The sequence below is a fragment of the Theropithecus gelada genome, chromosome 9 (assembly GCF_003255815.1).
Source record: "Theropithecus gelada isolate Dixy chromosome 9, Tgel_1.0, whole genome shotgun sequence".
Classification (NCBI taxonomy): Eukaryota; Metazoa; Chordata; class Mammalia; order Primates; family Cercopithecidae; genus Theropithecus; species Theropithecus gelada.
Genome location: NC_037677.1, coordinates 22,608,682 through 22,625,046, shown reverse-complemented (window position 1 = coordinate 22,625,046; position 16,365 = coordinate 22,608,682). Strand labels below are relative to the sequence as shown.

At 37.2% G+C, this 16,365-nt stretch overlaps 1 long non-coding RNA gene across 1 annotated transcript; it reads left to right on the top strand.

The window, feature by feature from the left end:
• Positions 1-14,628: 14,628 nt before the first annotated feature.
• LOC112631118 lies at positions 14,629-16,112 on the top strand. The gene is made up of 2 exons (XR_003121072.1): positions 14,629-15,845; positions 15,933-16,112. It is a non-coding gene; the product is annotated as an uncharacterized LOC112631118 (long non-coding RNA).
• The last annotated feature ends 253 nt before the right edge of the window (positions 16,113-16,365 follow it).

The following is a 16,365-nucleotide window of genomic DNA, read 5'->3' as shown; positions in this document are numbered from 1 at the left end:
CTTGCAAAATTAAACACACTTTTGCCATATGATCCTGCAATTACACTCCTGTTTGCCTAAGTGAGTTGAAAACTGATAATTACACAAATGTCTGCACACATGTTTCTAGCTGCTTTTTCCATAACTGCCAACTGGCCACCAAGATGTCCTTCAATAGGTGAATGAATAAATGAACTGTGGTTCACTCAGACAGTGAAATATTATTCAGTGATAAGAAGAAATAGGCTGGACGTGGTGGCTCATGCCTGTAATCTCAGCACTTTGGGAGGCCGGCGCAGGTGGATTGCTTGCACCTAGGGTTCAAGACCTGCCTGGGCAACATGATGAAACCCTATCTGCACTAAAAACACATAAATTAGCCAGGCATGGTGGTGCACCTGTAATCCCAGCTACTGAGAGGATGAGGCCGGAGAATCACTTGAACCCAGGAGGTGAAGGTTGTCGGGAGGTGAGATTGTGCCACTGTACTCCAGCCTGGGCAACAGATCGAGACTCTGTCTCAAAAAAAGAAAAACAAAAACAGAAACAAAAAAATAACAAGGAAATGAACTATGAAGCTGTGAAAAGATAAAGATGTGGAGTACTATGCTCTGAATATGGATTGACCCTTCCAAAATTCATATTTAGTCTTGGTTCCCAATGTGGCAGTGCTGGGAGGTGGTTTAAGAGGTGATTAGGTCTTTAAAATGGATTAATGTCTTTCAGGGTTAGTTCTCATGGGAATGGACTAGTTACCATGACAGTGGGCTGTCATAATCAAGGTTACCTCTCCTCGTTGGTCCCTTTTTTGCGTGTACCCACTTCTCATTCCACTTATCCGCCATGTTGATTTGGAAACTTGACTGAAAAACACGTCAACAATTCCACTGATAGTTATCTTCTTTATTTTCCACTTTCATGGGTAAACAAGTTTTTAGATATTTTTCCTCACTAAGATTCTATTTGTCCATTGCTTTCCCCTTCATCCCAGTAAGATGAGACCTTTAGAATATTTTCATGTGTTGCATCTAGTTACATAGCTGCTAGATTTTGCTAAGATAGTTAAATATTTTAAACTTTAGATTATCAGTTTTTCCCTTGAAGTACATCTCCTCTGTTTAAAGTGTCTTTGCATTTGACACTTCCCCATCCCCCACTTGGAGTCATTTCTTTGCTTACCACCATCCTTTTCTAATGGTTCCATCTTCAAGTCTCTGTCTTGATTACTTTCTTAAGTGTTTTGGCCAAACAGGGTAGATAGGTGATATATTCTCTGAATCTTTGCATGACTGTTAGTACAGTTTTTATTTTACTCCAACAGATGATTGATATTTATTTGCATGTAACGTATCATCGTGCCTCTTTATCTACCACCTGAGCCATATTCTCCAGGCTAGCTTTTATCAGCAGTAAGCTGATATTTTAATCTCTGTCTATCTACTGTGTGTTCTCTTATTCTGAGTTTTGACTGAAGAGAAAAAGGAACACGGTTGCTTTTTTTATGCAGCAGTAAATAATAAATAGAAAAATTTGCAATGTTTATAATTGCTCAAATTGGAATATCATATGTATGTATATGAATAAGCGTGAATGATATTCTGAGTACATTAGTATTATATCGAATGTTAAATATTGATTGATCTAACTACTAGTCATTGAGCTCCTGGAGGCCAGGGACCACATTTTAATCACTTCTGTGTCTCTAACGTATTTGCTAGAAGACAAAATATATTTCTCTTCCTACCCTTCCTGTCCCCCTACTCCTCCAATCTAAAATCGAGCCTGTTTTCAGTACAACAGTACAACAAGATTCCACATGGAAGTCAAGGCATATAGTGATTTTATTAACCCCGGCAGCAAAAATATTTTTTCAATAAAGACAAAAATTTTACATTCCATCTGTGGTTTCCTTAATTTAAAAATATATTGGTAATGCAGTCCTATAGTTCAAAATCAAAGTGATGCAAAATGATCTTCATTAAGCCATCTTACTCCCACCCTTGTCTCTATCAGTTTTGTACCTGTTTTTCCCTGCAGAGTTCATTCATTCAACAAATATTTATTGAGTACTTAGATGCTCAGTGTGTGCCAGACACTATTCTAAGTGCTAAGGGCACAGTGATGGAAAAAAAAAAAAAATCAGGAAAAATAATTGTGTCCCCATGATGCTTACTTCTGGTAGGAGAGACAAATTAACAAAACAAATAAGTTATATGGAATATCAGGAGATAAGTGCCACGGAGGGAAAGAAGACAGGTGTGCACCACCAGGTCTGGCTATTTTTATTATTATTATTATTTTGTAGAGATGAAGTCTTGCTATGCTGCCCAGCCTGGTCTCAAACTCCTGGGATCCAGCGATCCTCCCCTCTTTGCCTCCCAAAGTACTGAGATTACAGGTATGAGCCATGTGCCCAGCTAATATATTTTTTTTTTCTTTTGAGACAAGGTCTGGCTCTGTCGCCCAGGCTGGATTCCAGCAGCTCACTGCAACCTCCACCTCTTAGGCTCAAGGGATCCTCTCACTTCAGCCTCCTGAGTAGCTGGGATTACAGGTGCATGCCACCACACCTGGCTTAGTTTTGAATTTTTTTGTAGAAACAGGGTTTTGCCACACTACCCAGGCTGGTCTCAGACTCCTGAGTTCAAGAGATCACCCCTGAGCGTGATCTTCTTAGGGGCAAACCTCCTATCCCCACCCCTTCCCCGAAGCCACGCAAAGGGTACTGGCCACGCCTGCAATCATAGCAAAAATGTCCCAGTGGGGACCATTTATTCGCAAGAAGTAGCATCGCGCTCCACCCTTGCAGCCACTAACTCTTTTGTTCTGCGTGTTTAGGCAGAAACATGACTCAAGACAATCTGGTTGCCACTCGGCGGCCTAAGCCGGAGGCGACGGTTTCCACATTGGCTTCTCTTGGCGGTGACCTGCCACGCCGAGCTCGGCTGCCTTTTGCAATCTGTTCTTGAAGGAAGTGCCAGCCTCTCGCATCTTCCTAGGAACAAGTCCGACCAGGATCAGGGCTATTGTGAAATTAGCTAAATTAGTCCGTTTTCTCGACTTTGGACTCCTCTCCGAACGCCTTGTAGGTATAGTTTGGCAATCTCGCTCACACCTGGGTGTGAACCTGCGTGTACCCAGCCCGGGAGATATCGGGGTCTGTACAGGATTAGTACCCCTCATGGGTTAGAAAGACCTTTTCTGAGCTCCAAGGCCAGATCTACTGGTGCTGTTCTGGGGCTAAGAGAGCGTGTTTCTAACGGAAATTAAGTGATATAATTAAGCATTCAACGCATGCACTGAAACACACAGAGCCAGTGAGATAGAGGGTAAGCGTTAGAGATACGGAAATGGAATTTAGTCCTGAAAAAATTCACTCTAATGAGGAAATAGACCAGCAAGTAGGTAATTGCAGTTCCCTAATTCATGTATTTTCTCGTTCTTCTTGCGTTAAAGAATGCGGTAGCCTCATAGCTGGGTACATTAATTTCATATTTAATCGGGTGGGTTTTTTATGGAATGAAGACATCATATAATATATAAAGACATCTATTAAAATAAGCCAGTTCGATGGTGTTTTTTGCATCTTGAAGAATAGTATGTAAAAATACGCAAAGTGCTGGCTGGGCGCGGTGGCTCACGCCTGTAATCCCAGCACTTTGGGAAGCCAAGGCGGGCTGATCGCGGGGTCAGGAGATTGAGACCATTCTGGCTTAACATGGTGAAACCCCGTCTCTACTAAAAATACAAAAAAAATTGGCTGGGCGCGGTGGCTCAAGCCTGTAATCCCAGCACTTTGGGAGGCCGAGACGGGCGGATCACGAGGTCAGGAGATCGAGACCATCCTGGCTAACACGGTGAAACCCCGTCTCTACTAAAAAATACGAAGAACTAGCCGGGCGAGGTGGCGGGCGCCTGTAGTCCCAGCTACTCGGGAGGCTGAGGCAGGAGAATGGCGTAAATCCGGGAGACGGAGCTTGCAGTGAGCTGAGATCCGGCCACTGCACTCCAGCCTGGGCGACAGAGCAAGACTCTGTCTCAAAAAAAAAAAAAAAAAAAAAAATTAGCCAGGCATGGTGGGAGGGCGCCTGTAGTCCCAGCTACTGCGGAGGCTGAGGCAGGAGAATGGCCTGAACCCGTGAGGCGGAGCTTGCAGTGCTACTGCACTCCAGCCTGGATGACAGAGCAAGACTCCATCTCAATAATTTAAAAAAATATATATTAAAAGTGCTTTACGAGTAAACATTGTTAACATGCTCCTGTAGCTTATCTTGGTATAGATTAGGTTTATATATTAACAAACATCCAACAGGTACAATTTGCCAAGTAGAGTGTAGTAATAAGGACTCGCATTGTACTTGACAATCATATGACATTATCAATTGCCCCTTTTTTTATTTTTTAAAGATAATGAAACATACAGAGGAAATACTGTATTGTCAAATACGTATCACACTCAAGCTCACACAGTTGGCAAGTATGGCACTACACAATTTTGTCAGGCCATTTTCATATAGAGATTGCTTGGCCACATTAAAAAAGAAAACGTTGCTCTTAAAAAGATGCTGTAGGCCAGGTGTGGTGGCTCACGCAGGTAATCACAGCACTTTGGGAGGCCGAGAGAGGTGGATCAGTTTAGGTCAGGAGTTCGAGACGAGCCTGGCCAAAATGGCGAAACCTCTTCTAAACCTCTATTAAAAATACAAAAATTAGCTGGGTGTGGTGGTGTACGTCTATAATCCCAGCTACTTGGGAAGCTCAAGCGGGAGAATTGCTTGAACCCGGGAGGCAGAGGTTGCAGTGAGCCAAGATCGCGCCATTGCACTCCAGCCCAGGTGACAATGAGAGACTCTGTCTCAAAAAAAAAAAAAAAAAAAAAAAAAAAAGTGGAATCCTATGATATCCCTGGACCACCAAAACAACTTTGGTTCCTATGCTTTTAGCCATTGTTTGTTCATCTAGTATTTACAGCCAGAATTATTGTAAGAATTTTTCCGGGATCTACAGAATAAGATCTACTTGTTTCTATACTATTAAAAAGTGTTGCCTAAGCTTCCCTTATCTAGATATTCAAGTCATTCCCAACTACTCCCATATTACACTATTTCCACTTGGGAACCCAAAGTGCCAATAAGCCCTACAAAGTTCACTGAAGCATCTTACCATTTGTACTTGCTTTTGTAGATGTTTCTTTTGTAGGACATGTGACAATCTCAGATGTTCCCTCTACCAAGGGTGCAGCATCGTTAGGTGTTCCCTTCGCCAAGCGTGCAGCGTCATTCAGGCACTCCCTCCACCAGGTGTTCAGCCTATTCAGGCTTCTTTCTGCCCAGGGTTCAGACTCATCAGGCATCCTTCAGATGTTCCTTTTGCCAAACAAACAATGTGATTAAATTTTCCTTCTGCTAAATATCATCCTTCTGATTCTTTATCTGGCAAACTTCTACTCATTCTGCATGCTTTCTTTAAACACTATGACAGTTTTCTCCTAGTGTTTTTTTTTTTTGGTTTTTTGTTTTTTTGTTTTATTGAGACAGAGCCTCACTCTGTCGCCCAGGCTAGAGTGCAATGGTGCCATATCAGCTCACTGCAACCTCCGCCCCCTGGGTTCAAGCGATTCTCCTACCTCAGCCTCCCAAGTAGCTGGGATTACAGGCGTGTGCCACCACGCCCAGCTAATTTTTCATAGGTAGTAGAGAGGGGTTTCACCATGTTAGTCAAGCTGGTCCCAAACTCCTGAGCTCAAGCAATCTGTTCACCTTGGCCTCCCAAAATGCTAGGATAACAGGAGTGAGCCACCACTCCTGGACACTACCAAATTTTTTAAAGCTTTAATTGTTCACCTTGGATATAAAATGTCTGACACATACTGAATATGGTAACGACATAATAAGTAATAATTATAAGCTCCCAAAGGGCTTCTGGCACAGAGTAAACACTAAATAAATTAGTAAATATTAGAAAAAGATGATAATAAGAAAAATGCTTAGTACCTTAATAAAGTAGTAAATAATAAAAAATGACAATGATAATAACAAGGACAATGCTTAGTACCTTAAAGATGCCTGGCATTTATTTGTTAAGTGGACAAGTGGATAAATGAATAAAAAACATTTTTTAGAAAAATCTGTAGGAAAAATGCAGAAATTCAATGGGGACTGCTTTACTGTATTATGAGCACCTTAAAGACCCAGACTATGTGTATTCCATATTTGTCTCCTGCAACTTGCAAAACCTAACTTATAGAGGTTCTTTGATAAATATATAATAAATTAAAGATGTGCTCATACAGTTCATATTGTACAATGCATTGTGTCACATTTAGGTATCACGGTAGCATTTTTGTTATTGTGAAAAATTTTTGTACTTTTATTATAATTTGTTGAGCCTAGAGTTAAGCTATTTGAATAGTTATAATGTTAATATTTTGGCCAGTAGGAACAGAGTATCTTTTTGTAACAAAATTACTATTAACACACTAATTGTCCAGCAGATAAACAACACATCTTGTTCTAATGAAGTAAATGTAGCTTATTTGTTTCAACCTAGAGGTAATGAAGATGATAATAGTGAGACCCTGTTGTTACAAGACTGTAACATAACCTGCCCTTCTGAACAAGATTTGCTTTTCCGACTTCTGCACTCAGTAGGTATCTTTGAAAAATAATCTCCTGTTGGTGCTAATGCACCCTGGCTAAGTGTTGTCATTCTTGTTGACATTTGTTTATGGTGCCAGAAAAGTATTCTTGAGTTCCAAATTCTAAAGATACTTACCTTTTTGTGACACAAGTCACTATGTCACACAGTTGATCCTTGAATAAGGGTTTTCACTGTAGGAGCCCACTAATAGACAGATTTTTCTTTTCCTCTGCCACTGCAAGATAGCAAGACAAAGTTCTCCTCTACCTCCTCCTTATCAGCCTACTCAACATGAAGGCAATGAGAATGAAGACTTTTATGTATAATCATTCACTTTCACTTAATAAATAGTGAATATATTTTTTCTTTCTTAGAACAGTTTCTTTTCTCCAGCTCACTTTATTGTAAGAATACAGTATATAGTACATATGAAATAGAAGCTATGTGTTAATTGGCTGTTTATGCTTTCAGAAAGGCTCCAGGTCAACAGTAGACTATTAGCAGAATTTTGGAGGAGTCAAAAGAAACAGATTTTCATATAAAGCAGATTTTCAGCTGCATGGGGGATCGGCACCCTAACTCTTATGTTGCTCAAGACTCAACTGTAGTTAATTCTCATTTACTAAATGCAAACCATTTATTGTAAAAATTAAATAGAGCCCAGAAGTTCAAGACCAGCCTGGGCAACATAAGGAGAACCTGTCTCTACAATTAAATAAATAAATACATAAATAATTGTTTCTTCATAGGTTATAATATTGAAATGCTGCAGTTTTTGTTATTAATTCATACTTTTCATTATTAGATGTTCTATTCTTTGTGGCTTATAATTCAGGGCATCTAAGCTACTAAATGTAATAAAATTTATTTATAAAAATATTAATTCATTAGATTGGATAACCTGATTATCCCCTATTACTGAGCTCATCAATCACACCAAGGGTTATACATTTTATAACAAACTTAAGTTGTTGTGACAATTGAGGAAACATACAATATACAAACTTAAAAATTGTTTTACTTATTTATACAAAAATATTATATAAAATTTTAGGGACCATAATTAAAAAAATTTTTTTTGGATAATATTTTCTGAGCTTATAAACTACCTACAACTAAATTCTTAACTTATTCTGAATAATAAACTAAAAAATTAAATCAAAGCTATATACATACACACACACACACGTATATATGTAAACACATCCTATTTCCACATTGCTTCTTGAATTGCTGTTGTGTGATCAACATTTCCGTAACCTTATGGTAGCACCACCAAGAGTAGTTTACTATCAGAAGTCTTCCCTGGATTGCTATTTTGGGGATTTTTAGTTATCTTTTGTTTATATTCCAAAAGTTGTTGATGAATGTTGTGTATAAAAATGTAATAAATAAAATTACTATTTTAACACTGATATAGAAAACATTTACCAAATGTATTAAGTTCTTAGAATATTTCAGACAATATCAGAGCTAACATCAGAATATTACTTATTCCAGAGACTTTAAGTTTGTAAGCTCTAGGAACTTATTAAGCTGCTAATTAAAGAAGAAAGAAAGTAAGATGAAATACTCATGAATTCAGGGCAGGGTAACTCAGTAAATTAACTACAGTTAGCTTGGCATAATGCAAAATGTCCTTAACTCAGAATAAGTCCTAGCGCAGTAACCAATAGGTATTTTTTCTGGAACAAGTTGCTTCTCTTATGCTCAACGTCTTCTAAAAATGAGAATTTTAGAGCCTTATTTCACTAGGTTATTATAAAGATTTAACAAGATAACATTTTTAAATGCTCAAGTAAATAGTGAAGGAATGAAATAATTTGTTCTCGAAAGTTATTGCTGAAATTAATTTAAAATTCCCAATAAAATCCAGTGTGTTAGCCTGTGTCCACCCTGTGTCCAAGTGTTCTCATTGTTCAATTCCCACCTATGAGTGGGAACATGCGGTATTTGGTTTTCTGTTCTTGCGATAGTTTGCTGAGAATGATGGTTTCCAGCTGCATCCATGTCCCTACAAAGGATACAAGCTCAACCTTTTTTATGGCTGCATAGTATTCCATGGTGTATATGTGCCACATTTTCTTAATCCAGTCTGTCACTGATGTACATTTGGGTTGATTCCAAGTCTTTGCTATTGTGAATAGTGCCGCAATAAACATACATGTGCATGTGTCTTTATAGCAGCATGATTTATAATCCTTTGGGTATATACCCAGTAATGGGATGGCTGGGTCATATGGTACATCTAGTTCTAGATCCTTGAGGAATCGCCATACTGTTTTCCACAATGGTTGAACTAGTTTACAATCCCACCAACAGTGTAAAAGTGTTCCTATTTCTCCACATTCTCTCCAGCACCTGTTATTTCCTGACTTTTTAATGATTGCCACTCTAACTGGCGTGAGATGGTATCTCATTGTGGTTTTGATTTGCATTTCTCTGATGGCCAGTGATGATGAGCATTTTTTCATGTGTCTGTTGGCTGCACGCATGTCTTCTTTTGAGAAATGTCTGTTTATATCCTTTGCCCACTTTTTGATGGGGTTGTTTGTTTTTTTTCTTGTAAATTTGTTTGAGTTCTTTGTAGGTTCTGGATATTAGCCCTTTGTCAGATGAGTAGATTGCAAAAATTTTCTCCCATTCTGTAGGTTGCCTGTTCACTCTGGTGGTAGTTTCTTTTGCTGTGCAGAAGCTCTTTAGTTTAATTAGATCCCATTTGTCAAGTTTGGCTTTTGTTGCCGTTGCTTTTGGTGTTTTAGATATGAAGTCCTTGTCCATGCCTATGTCCTGAATGGTATTACCTAGGTTTTCTTCTAGGGTTTTTATGGTATTAGGTCTAACATTTAAGTCTCTAATCCATCTTGAATTAATTTTCGTATAAGGAGTAAGGAAAGGATCCAGTTTCAGCTTTCTACTTATGGCTAGACAATTTTCCCAGCACCATTTATTAAATAGGGGATCTTTTCCCAATTTCTTGTTTTTCTCAGGTTTGTCAAAGATCAGATGGCTGTAGATGTGTGGTGTTATTTCTGAGGACTCTGTTCTGTTCCATCGGTCTATATCTCTGTTTTGGTACCAGTATCATGCTGTTTTGGTTACTGTAGCCTTGTAGTATAGTTTGAAGTCAGGTAGTGTGATGCCTCCAGCTTTGTTCTTTTGACTTAGGATTGTCTTGGCAATATGGACTCTTTTTTGGTTCCATATGAACTTTAAAGCAGTTTTTTCCAATTCTGTGAAGAAAGTCATTGGTAGCTTGATGGGGATGGCATTGAATTTATAAATTACCTTGGGCAGTATGGCCATTTTCACGATATTGATTCTTCCTATCCATGAGCATGGTGTGTTCTTCCATTTGTTCGTGTCCTCTTTTATTTCGCTAAGCAGTGGTTTGTAGTTCTTCTTCAAGAGGTCCTTTACATCCCTTGTAAGTTGGATTCCTAGGTATTTTATTCTCTTTGAAGCAATTGTGAATGGAAGTTCATTCATGATTTGGCTCTCTGTCTGTTACTGGTGTATAAGAATGCTTGTGATTTTTGCACATTAATTTTGTATCCTGAGACTTTGCTGAAGTTTCTTATCAGCTTAAGGAGATTTTGGGCTGAGATGATGGGGTATTCTAAATATACAATCATGTCATCTGCAAACAGGGACAATTTGACTTCTTCTTTTCCTAACTGAATACCCTTGATTTCTTTCTCTTGCCTGATTGCCCTAGCCAGAACTTCCAACACTATGTTGAATAGGAGTGGTGAGAGAGGGCATCCCTGTCTTGTGCCAGTTTTCAAAGGGAATGCTTCCAGTTTTTGCCCATTCAGTATGATATTGGCTGTGGGTTTGTCATAAACAGCTCTTATTATTTTGAGATACGTTCCATCAATACCGAATTTATTAAGAGTTTTTAGCAGGAAGGGCTGTTGAATTTTTGTCAAAGGCCTTTTCTGCATCTATTGAGATAATCATGTGGTTTTTGTCTTTGGTTCTGTTTATATGCTGGATTACGTTTATTGATTTGTGTATGTTGAACCAGCCTTTCATCCCAGGGATGAAGCCCACTTGATCATGGTAGATAAGCTTTTTGATGTACTGCTGGATTCCGTTTGCCAGTATTTTATTGAGAATTTTTGCATCAATGTTCATCAGGGATATTGGTCTAAAATTCTTTTTTCTTGTTGTATTGCTGCCAGGCTTTGGTATCAGGATGATGTTGGCCTCATAAAATGAGTTAGGGAGGATTCCCTCTTTTTCTATTGATTGGAATAGTTTCAGAAGGAATGGTACCAACTCCTCCTTGTACCTCTGGTAGAATTCGGCTGTGAATCTGTCTGGTCCTGGACTGTTTTTGGTTGGTAGGCTATTAATTATTGCCTCAATTTATGGTTTATTTAAAGAAAAGTCGTTTAAAAAATCTTATAAATTCTAGAAATCAACCCTATTATTAATGAATTAATGTAAAATATAAACTATATATTATAAACATCTATCAACTGTCTTGAATACCTTGAAATCTTTACCAAAATATACTATGAGAGAGGAATTGATAACTGAAATGTTGACAGAGGCAAAAGAGGTACGTTGAGTGACTGATGTGCTTAGGTGGGCGCAGTAGCAAACTGGAAACACATGCTTTGTGTAAAGCTAGAGCCTCTTCAGAGCATACCAAACAGTCATATGGGCTCAAGAGACACCAGGTTTTATCCTTTAAGAGGACATCCAGATTTCTGCATGTCTCCTAAATTTTACACGGTGACTCAATTTATGGAGGCAAATTTTACTTTCTTGTAGTTTTACACAAATTGGAAAGAAAAAAAAACTTGGCGGGGGGAAAGAATATTTGAAAAAGTTTTACCTTTAACAAATTCAAATATTTATCATAAATGAACAGAAAACCATACTCTCTAATAGTTCTTGTAAAAATATTAATATTTAAAGTAAAATCTTAGACAATTAAGTTCTTTCAAACTGTTTTCATTCAAGGAATGTTTGAGCTTCCAAATATAAAAAAACTTACATATGTTAATGTTAAAACAAATGGATTTCAAATATTTTGAAAAGAACATTGGTTAACGTCTACCTTGTTTTTCACTTCAATGTCTGCACCATGGGACAGCAGTTTTGCCACCATTGACAAATTCTCACTATAAACAGCATAATGGAGAGCCGTGTCGCCATACACATCTACAATATTTGGATTGGCACCAGAATCTACCAGAATATTTGCACAAGCCTCCCTCAAGCATTGTAGAGCCTGTCAGTATTAAAGTAAGAAGTAAATTACAAATTTTAGGAAATCAAAATAAATATTCCACAGGTTTCACAAACTAGTTGTATTTCAATGAGACAAATTCATTTTATTCCATGTATTTAAACCAAATCCATCTCCTGCTGAAAGAACTGTCTACAACTTACCTTCACAGGAGGTGTCCTGTTTTCACTGTCATGGATGTCAAGTCGACAATTTCTGTCTGCCAGAAGTGTTACTAATTCCACGTGGCCGTTGGCACAGGCCCAGTGTAGAGTAGTCCTATGACAGTGAGAGGATGTTTTAGGAAAGTTTAGTCCACTGTCTCAAAACATACAATGATTTATGTAATTGTAAACATTAAATACCATGCTCTTTATCTGCCTTCAAAACAAATATTTAATAATCTCCTGAAGAAAGTACAACATTCATTTGCTCTTATTACTCACGACATTAATGAAAGAGTGGCCTATTTGAATAGAAAGAGCTTGGCCTTTGGATTCAGTTCAACTCGGACTTGAGTATTACTTTAAGGTCTTTCACTTACTAGCTATCATTTAACCTCTCTGTGCCTCAATTTTCTCATCAATAAAGTGAAGATGAATACAGCAGTTATCTCACAGAACATCACTGTGATGCCTCAATGAGAATCTATGCAAAGTATTTTGAAGAGTTTTTAGCACATGTAACAGCTCGGTAATTGTTAGATATTATAATTATTACTTCTACTTAACAAAGACAACGTTTTAAGTAATATAATACAATTATGCCTACTTTGTGGTGTGTTTTAAAGGTTAGAGATAACACTGTATTTTAATGGTTCTAGGATGATCAATTTCTCATATTTTAACATCTCTGGCATTGAAATGCCACTTACAATTCATTATTTATTAGAACTGTATTTGGCAAAAATTTAAACAATCTTTTATTGGTACATAAAGTAAGGAGGCATCACACAATTCACGGTGCCTTCCATGAAGTGGAATATGGTATATACAACAAACAGGTCGATGGCAGTCCTAGTCACAGGATTAACACTTAAAGAAATTTTAGCTTTTAAGAGTACTACGCAAAAGGAGAGTTGAAATAAAAACAACAAATTGTTGGCTGGGTGCGGTGGCTCACGCCTGTAATCCCAGCACTTTGGGAGGCTGAGACAGGCGGATCACGAGGTCAGGAGACCAAGACCATCCTGGCTAACACGGTGAAACCCTGTCTCTACTAAAAATACAAAAATTAGCCGGTCGCGGTGGCGGGCGCCTGTAGTCCCAGCTACACGGGAGGCTGACGCAGGAGAATGGCGTAAACTCGGGAGGCGGAGCTTGTAGTGAGAGGAGATCGCGCCACCGCACTCCAGCCTGGGCCGCAGAGCGAGATTCTGTCTAAAAAAAAAAAAAAAAAAAAAGTTAAAACAAAGTACTCCTTTAATATTTTAAAAACTTCAAGCCGAAGAAAACTTGGGATTCAAATGAACAGGTATGGCTCATTTTACTTTGTATTTAGATTTACAGAATGTATATTAATTCATATTTAGATATATGGAGGGAATACTTGTAAATTAGGTATTTCCAATGATTAATATTACTATTTAAAGCTGTTATAAATTTCCAAAATTGTGGTTGGTAGTTATCTCTTACTACTTTCTCACTTCGGAAGTGTTTTTGTTTGAAAGATGAGAGGACAAGCTGCAACTGAGATTCAGTCCTATTACGCCAGTTTTAAGTCTCTCACATTGCTCAGGCTTAGCAGGTAAATGTGAAATTTTTAAGGATGAGAGGGTCTTGAGAGTTAATAGAATGTGTCTTCTACATAATAGGCATTCAACTTACATGTGATAAATGGATTCAAAGAATGGATAAATACAGTTGGGAAGTTATCTTAAAAAACTGCTATAAATAAAGCACTTATATTTGCTACTTTATTTTCCTAATAATAAAACTACACTAAAAGGATTAATCTGTAATTACTGACATATGTATAATAAATCTAGATATAATAAAAATAGATTTCTAATAAAATGTATATGTAAATCAACAAGCACAGATAAAATGATTTTCTTCTGAAGATGCTAAAAGTTCACAGAATATACTAATCCACAAAAAAATAAAAATTAAAATATAGAAAGTGAAAAATTGTTTTTATCAGGGCAAAATTCATATTCCTGCTCTTCCCAAAAATTATCTCATTAATAATAAACTTTTACTAATAACATTGTACATGCCCGATGCAGAAATCAAAGAGAACAAATAGGAAAAACATTTTAAGTTACAACAAATGCCCTCAAATAACAAATTTTATCATATTTTGTACATAATTTCAGATAACACAAGACTATCGTCTGTATGTATAAACAAACTGAACTTTACGCTCACTTGGTACACCAAAATACATTTTCAAATGTCAACATACTTCTGCATATATTTCTACCTTCAGTGGTCACATATTACCCCATGCTATAAATTCACAGAAATGTATTTATAAAAGCCATTATATGGATTCTTCTTAATACATTGATATTTTAAGCAGTGCTCAGAAAAGAAATTGCATGTATGTTTCCTTATTTTCTAAAAATATTTTAGTGTAATAGAATTGATCACTAATGGGCATATACATTTTTTAAAATATGGTACTTACCACCAAATTGTCTATTCGAAAGTCATCTGCAACTTAAACTTTAAGCAGCAATATAAATATCACTGCTCTTTATCCTCACAAACTTTGTGGATAGAAAACAGCATTTGATTCCTCTTTTAACTTAAATGCCTTCTCTAACCAGGAACACTAAATACTGTTTCCTGTGTGCATAGGTCACTTGCAGATCTTAAAAAAGGACTTTGCCCAGTTTTAAATTAGAGGCAAAGTACTTTTTTTAGATCTGCAATTTAGATCTCTGATTTAAATTCCCCAATTTTAAATTAGAGGGTTTTTTGTTGATTTGAGTGAATTCTGTATAAAATGAAGATGTTTAAATCTAATATGTATACACACACGCACATACATGTATAGTAAATATTTTACCAGTATGCTGCCTTTTATTTTTTCTTATATGCAGGGTGATTTTTTTTTTTTTTTTTTGCTAAATTAACCTTCACAGTGCTTGTTTCTGAGCATCTTAGAAAGGTTTTGTGAACATAAAAATGTATCTGTGTAAATAGGCATTTATGTTTTCTTCTGGTATTTTTCTCATTTTATACAAAATTAAAAATTTTTAATCTATATTCCATCAGGAACTTATTTCTTTTATATACTGTAACTTTGGTGTTTTTTTTCTAGAGATCATCAAACCCAAGAGAGTCTAGATTTTCTCCTGTTATTTTCCAGATGTTTTAGAGTTTTGTATTTGACATTTAGGTCTGTGATTCATTTTGACTTAATTTTGATGAGGGGGTAAGATCTGATTCATCTTTTTTACATGTGGATATTCAGTTGTTCCAGTTCCACTTTCTGAAGAAACCAATCTTTGTTTCACTATGTTGCATTTACTTTTTCATCAAAGATTAATTAAATATATTGATGTGTCTCTATTTCTAAACTCTCTGTCTTATTTCATTAACCTGTCTATTCTTTCATCAATATGATACTGCTTTGATTACCGTAGCTTTTCAGTAAGTCTTGAAGTTGAGTAGTGCCTGTCTTTCCTTCAGCTTTGTTCTCCTTCAATATCGTGTTATCTATTCAAGGTCTTTTTCTTCTCCATGTAAGTTTTAGAATTACTTTTTCTATGTCCATAAAATAATTTGCTTCCATTTTGATTAGAAGTGCATTGAATCTGTACCTTGGGAAGAATTGACATCCTGAGGATATTGAGTTTTCCTGTTCATGAATATAATGTATCTTCTCCATCTGTTCATTGCTGTCATCAGATATGGAAAGTTTATGAAATTACATAACTCCCTCTACCTTGACCAAAGGACAGTGATGAATTCTTCATTCTGCGGCCAACAAGTCACCTCTGAGGGCCATGTGTCTAAACATAGACAGGAGGGTAAGAAAATGATAAAGACATCCTGTGAAAAATAGGAAATTCAAGAATCAGCAACTGTGTCTAAGTAACTCCTTTCCATTTCCCCAGGGCACCTGTTGCTTCAGCCAACACCTGTTGGCATGTGCCCAGGACGCTGGTGCTGCTGGCTTTCCCAGCCCTGTCCCCGGGGCTGCCTTTGGATGTGCGCCTCTTGACCTTAGTGAGAATGTTCTTCTTCATCCCTACCATGGGTGAAAATTTTTCACAAATAAACACTTTTTGAAATAATGCTAACTTTTATATTAGAGGTGCTGCGTGTGGAGGTTCGCATGTGTCTTTTTGGTAGAATGTTGTATTTTCTTTTGGGTATATTCCCAGTAAAGAGATTGCTGGGTCAATTAGTAGCTCTGTTACATTTTTTGAGAAATCTCCAAACTGCTTTCCACAGTGGCTGACCTAATTTACATTCCCAGTGACAGTGAATAGGAGTTTCCTTTGCAGCCTCACCAGCATCTGTTAACAAATAACCACTTTTATTCCA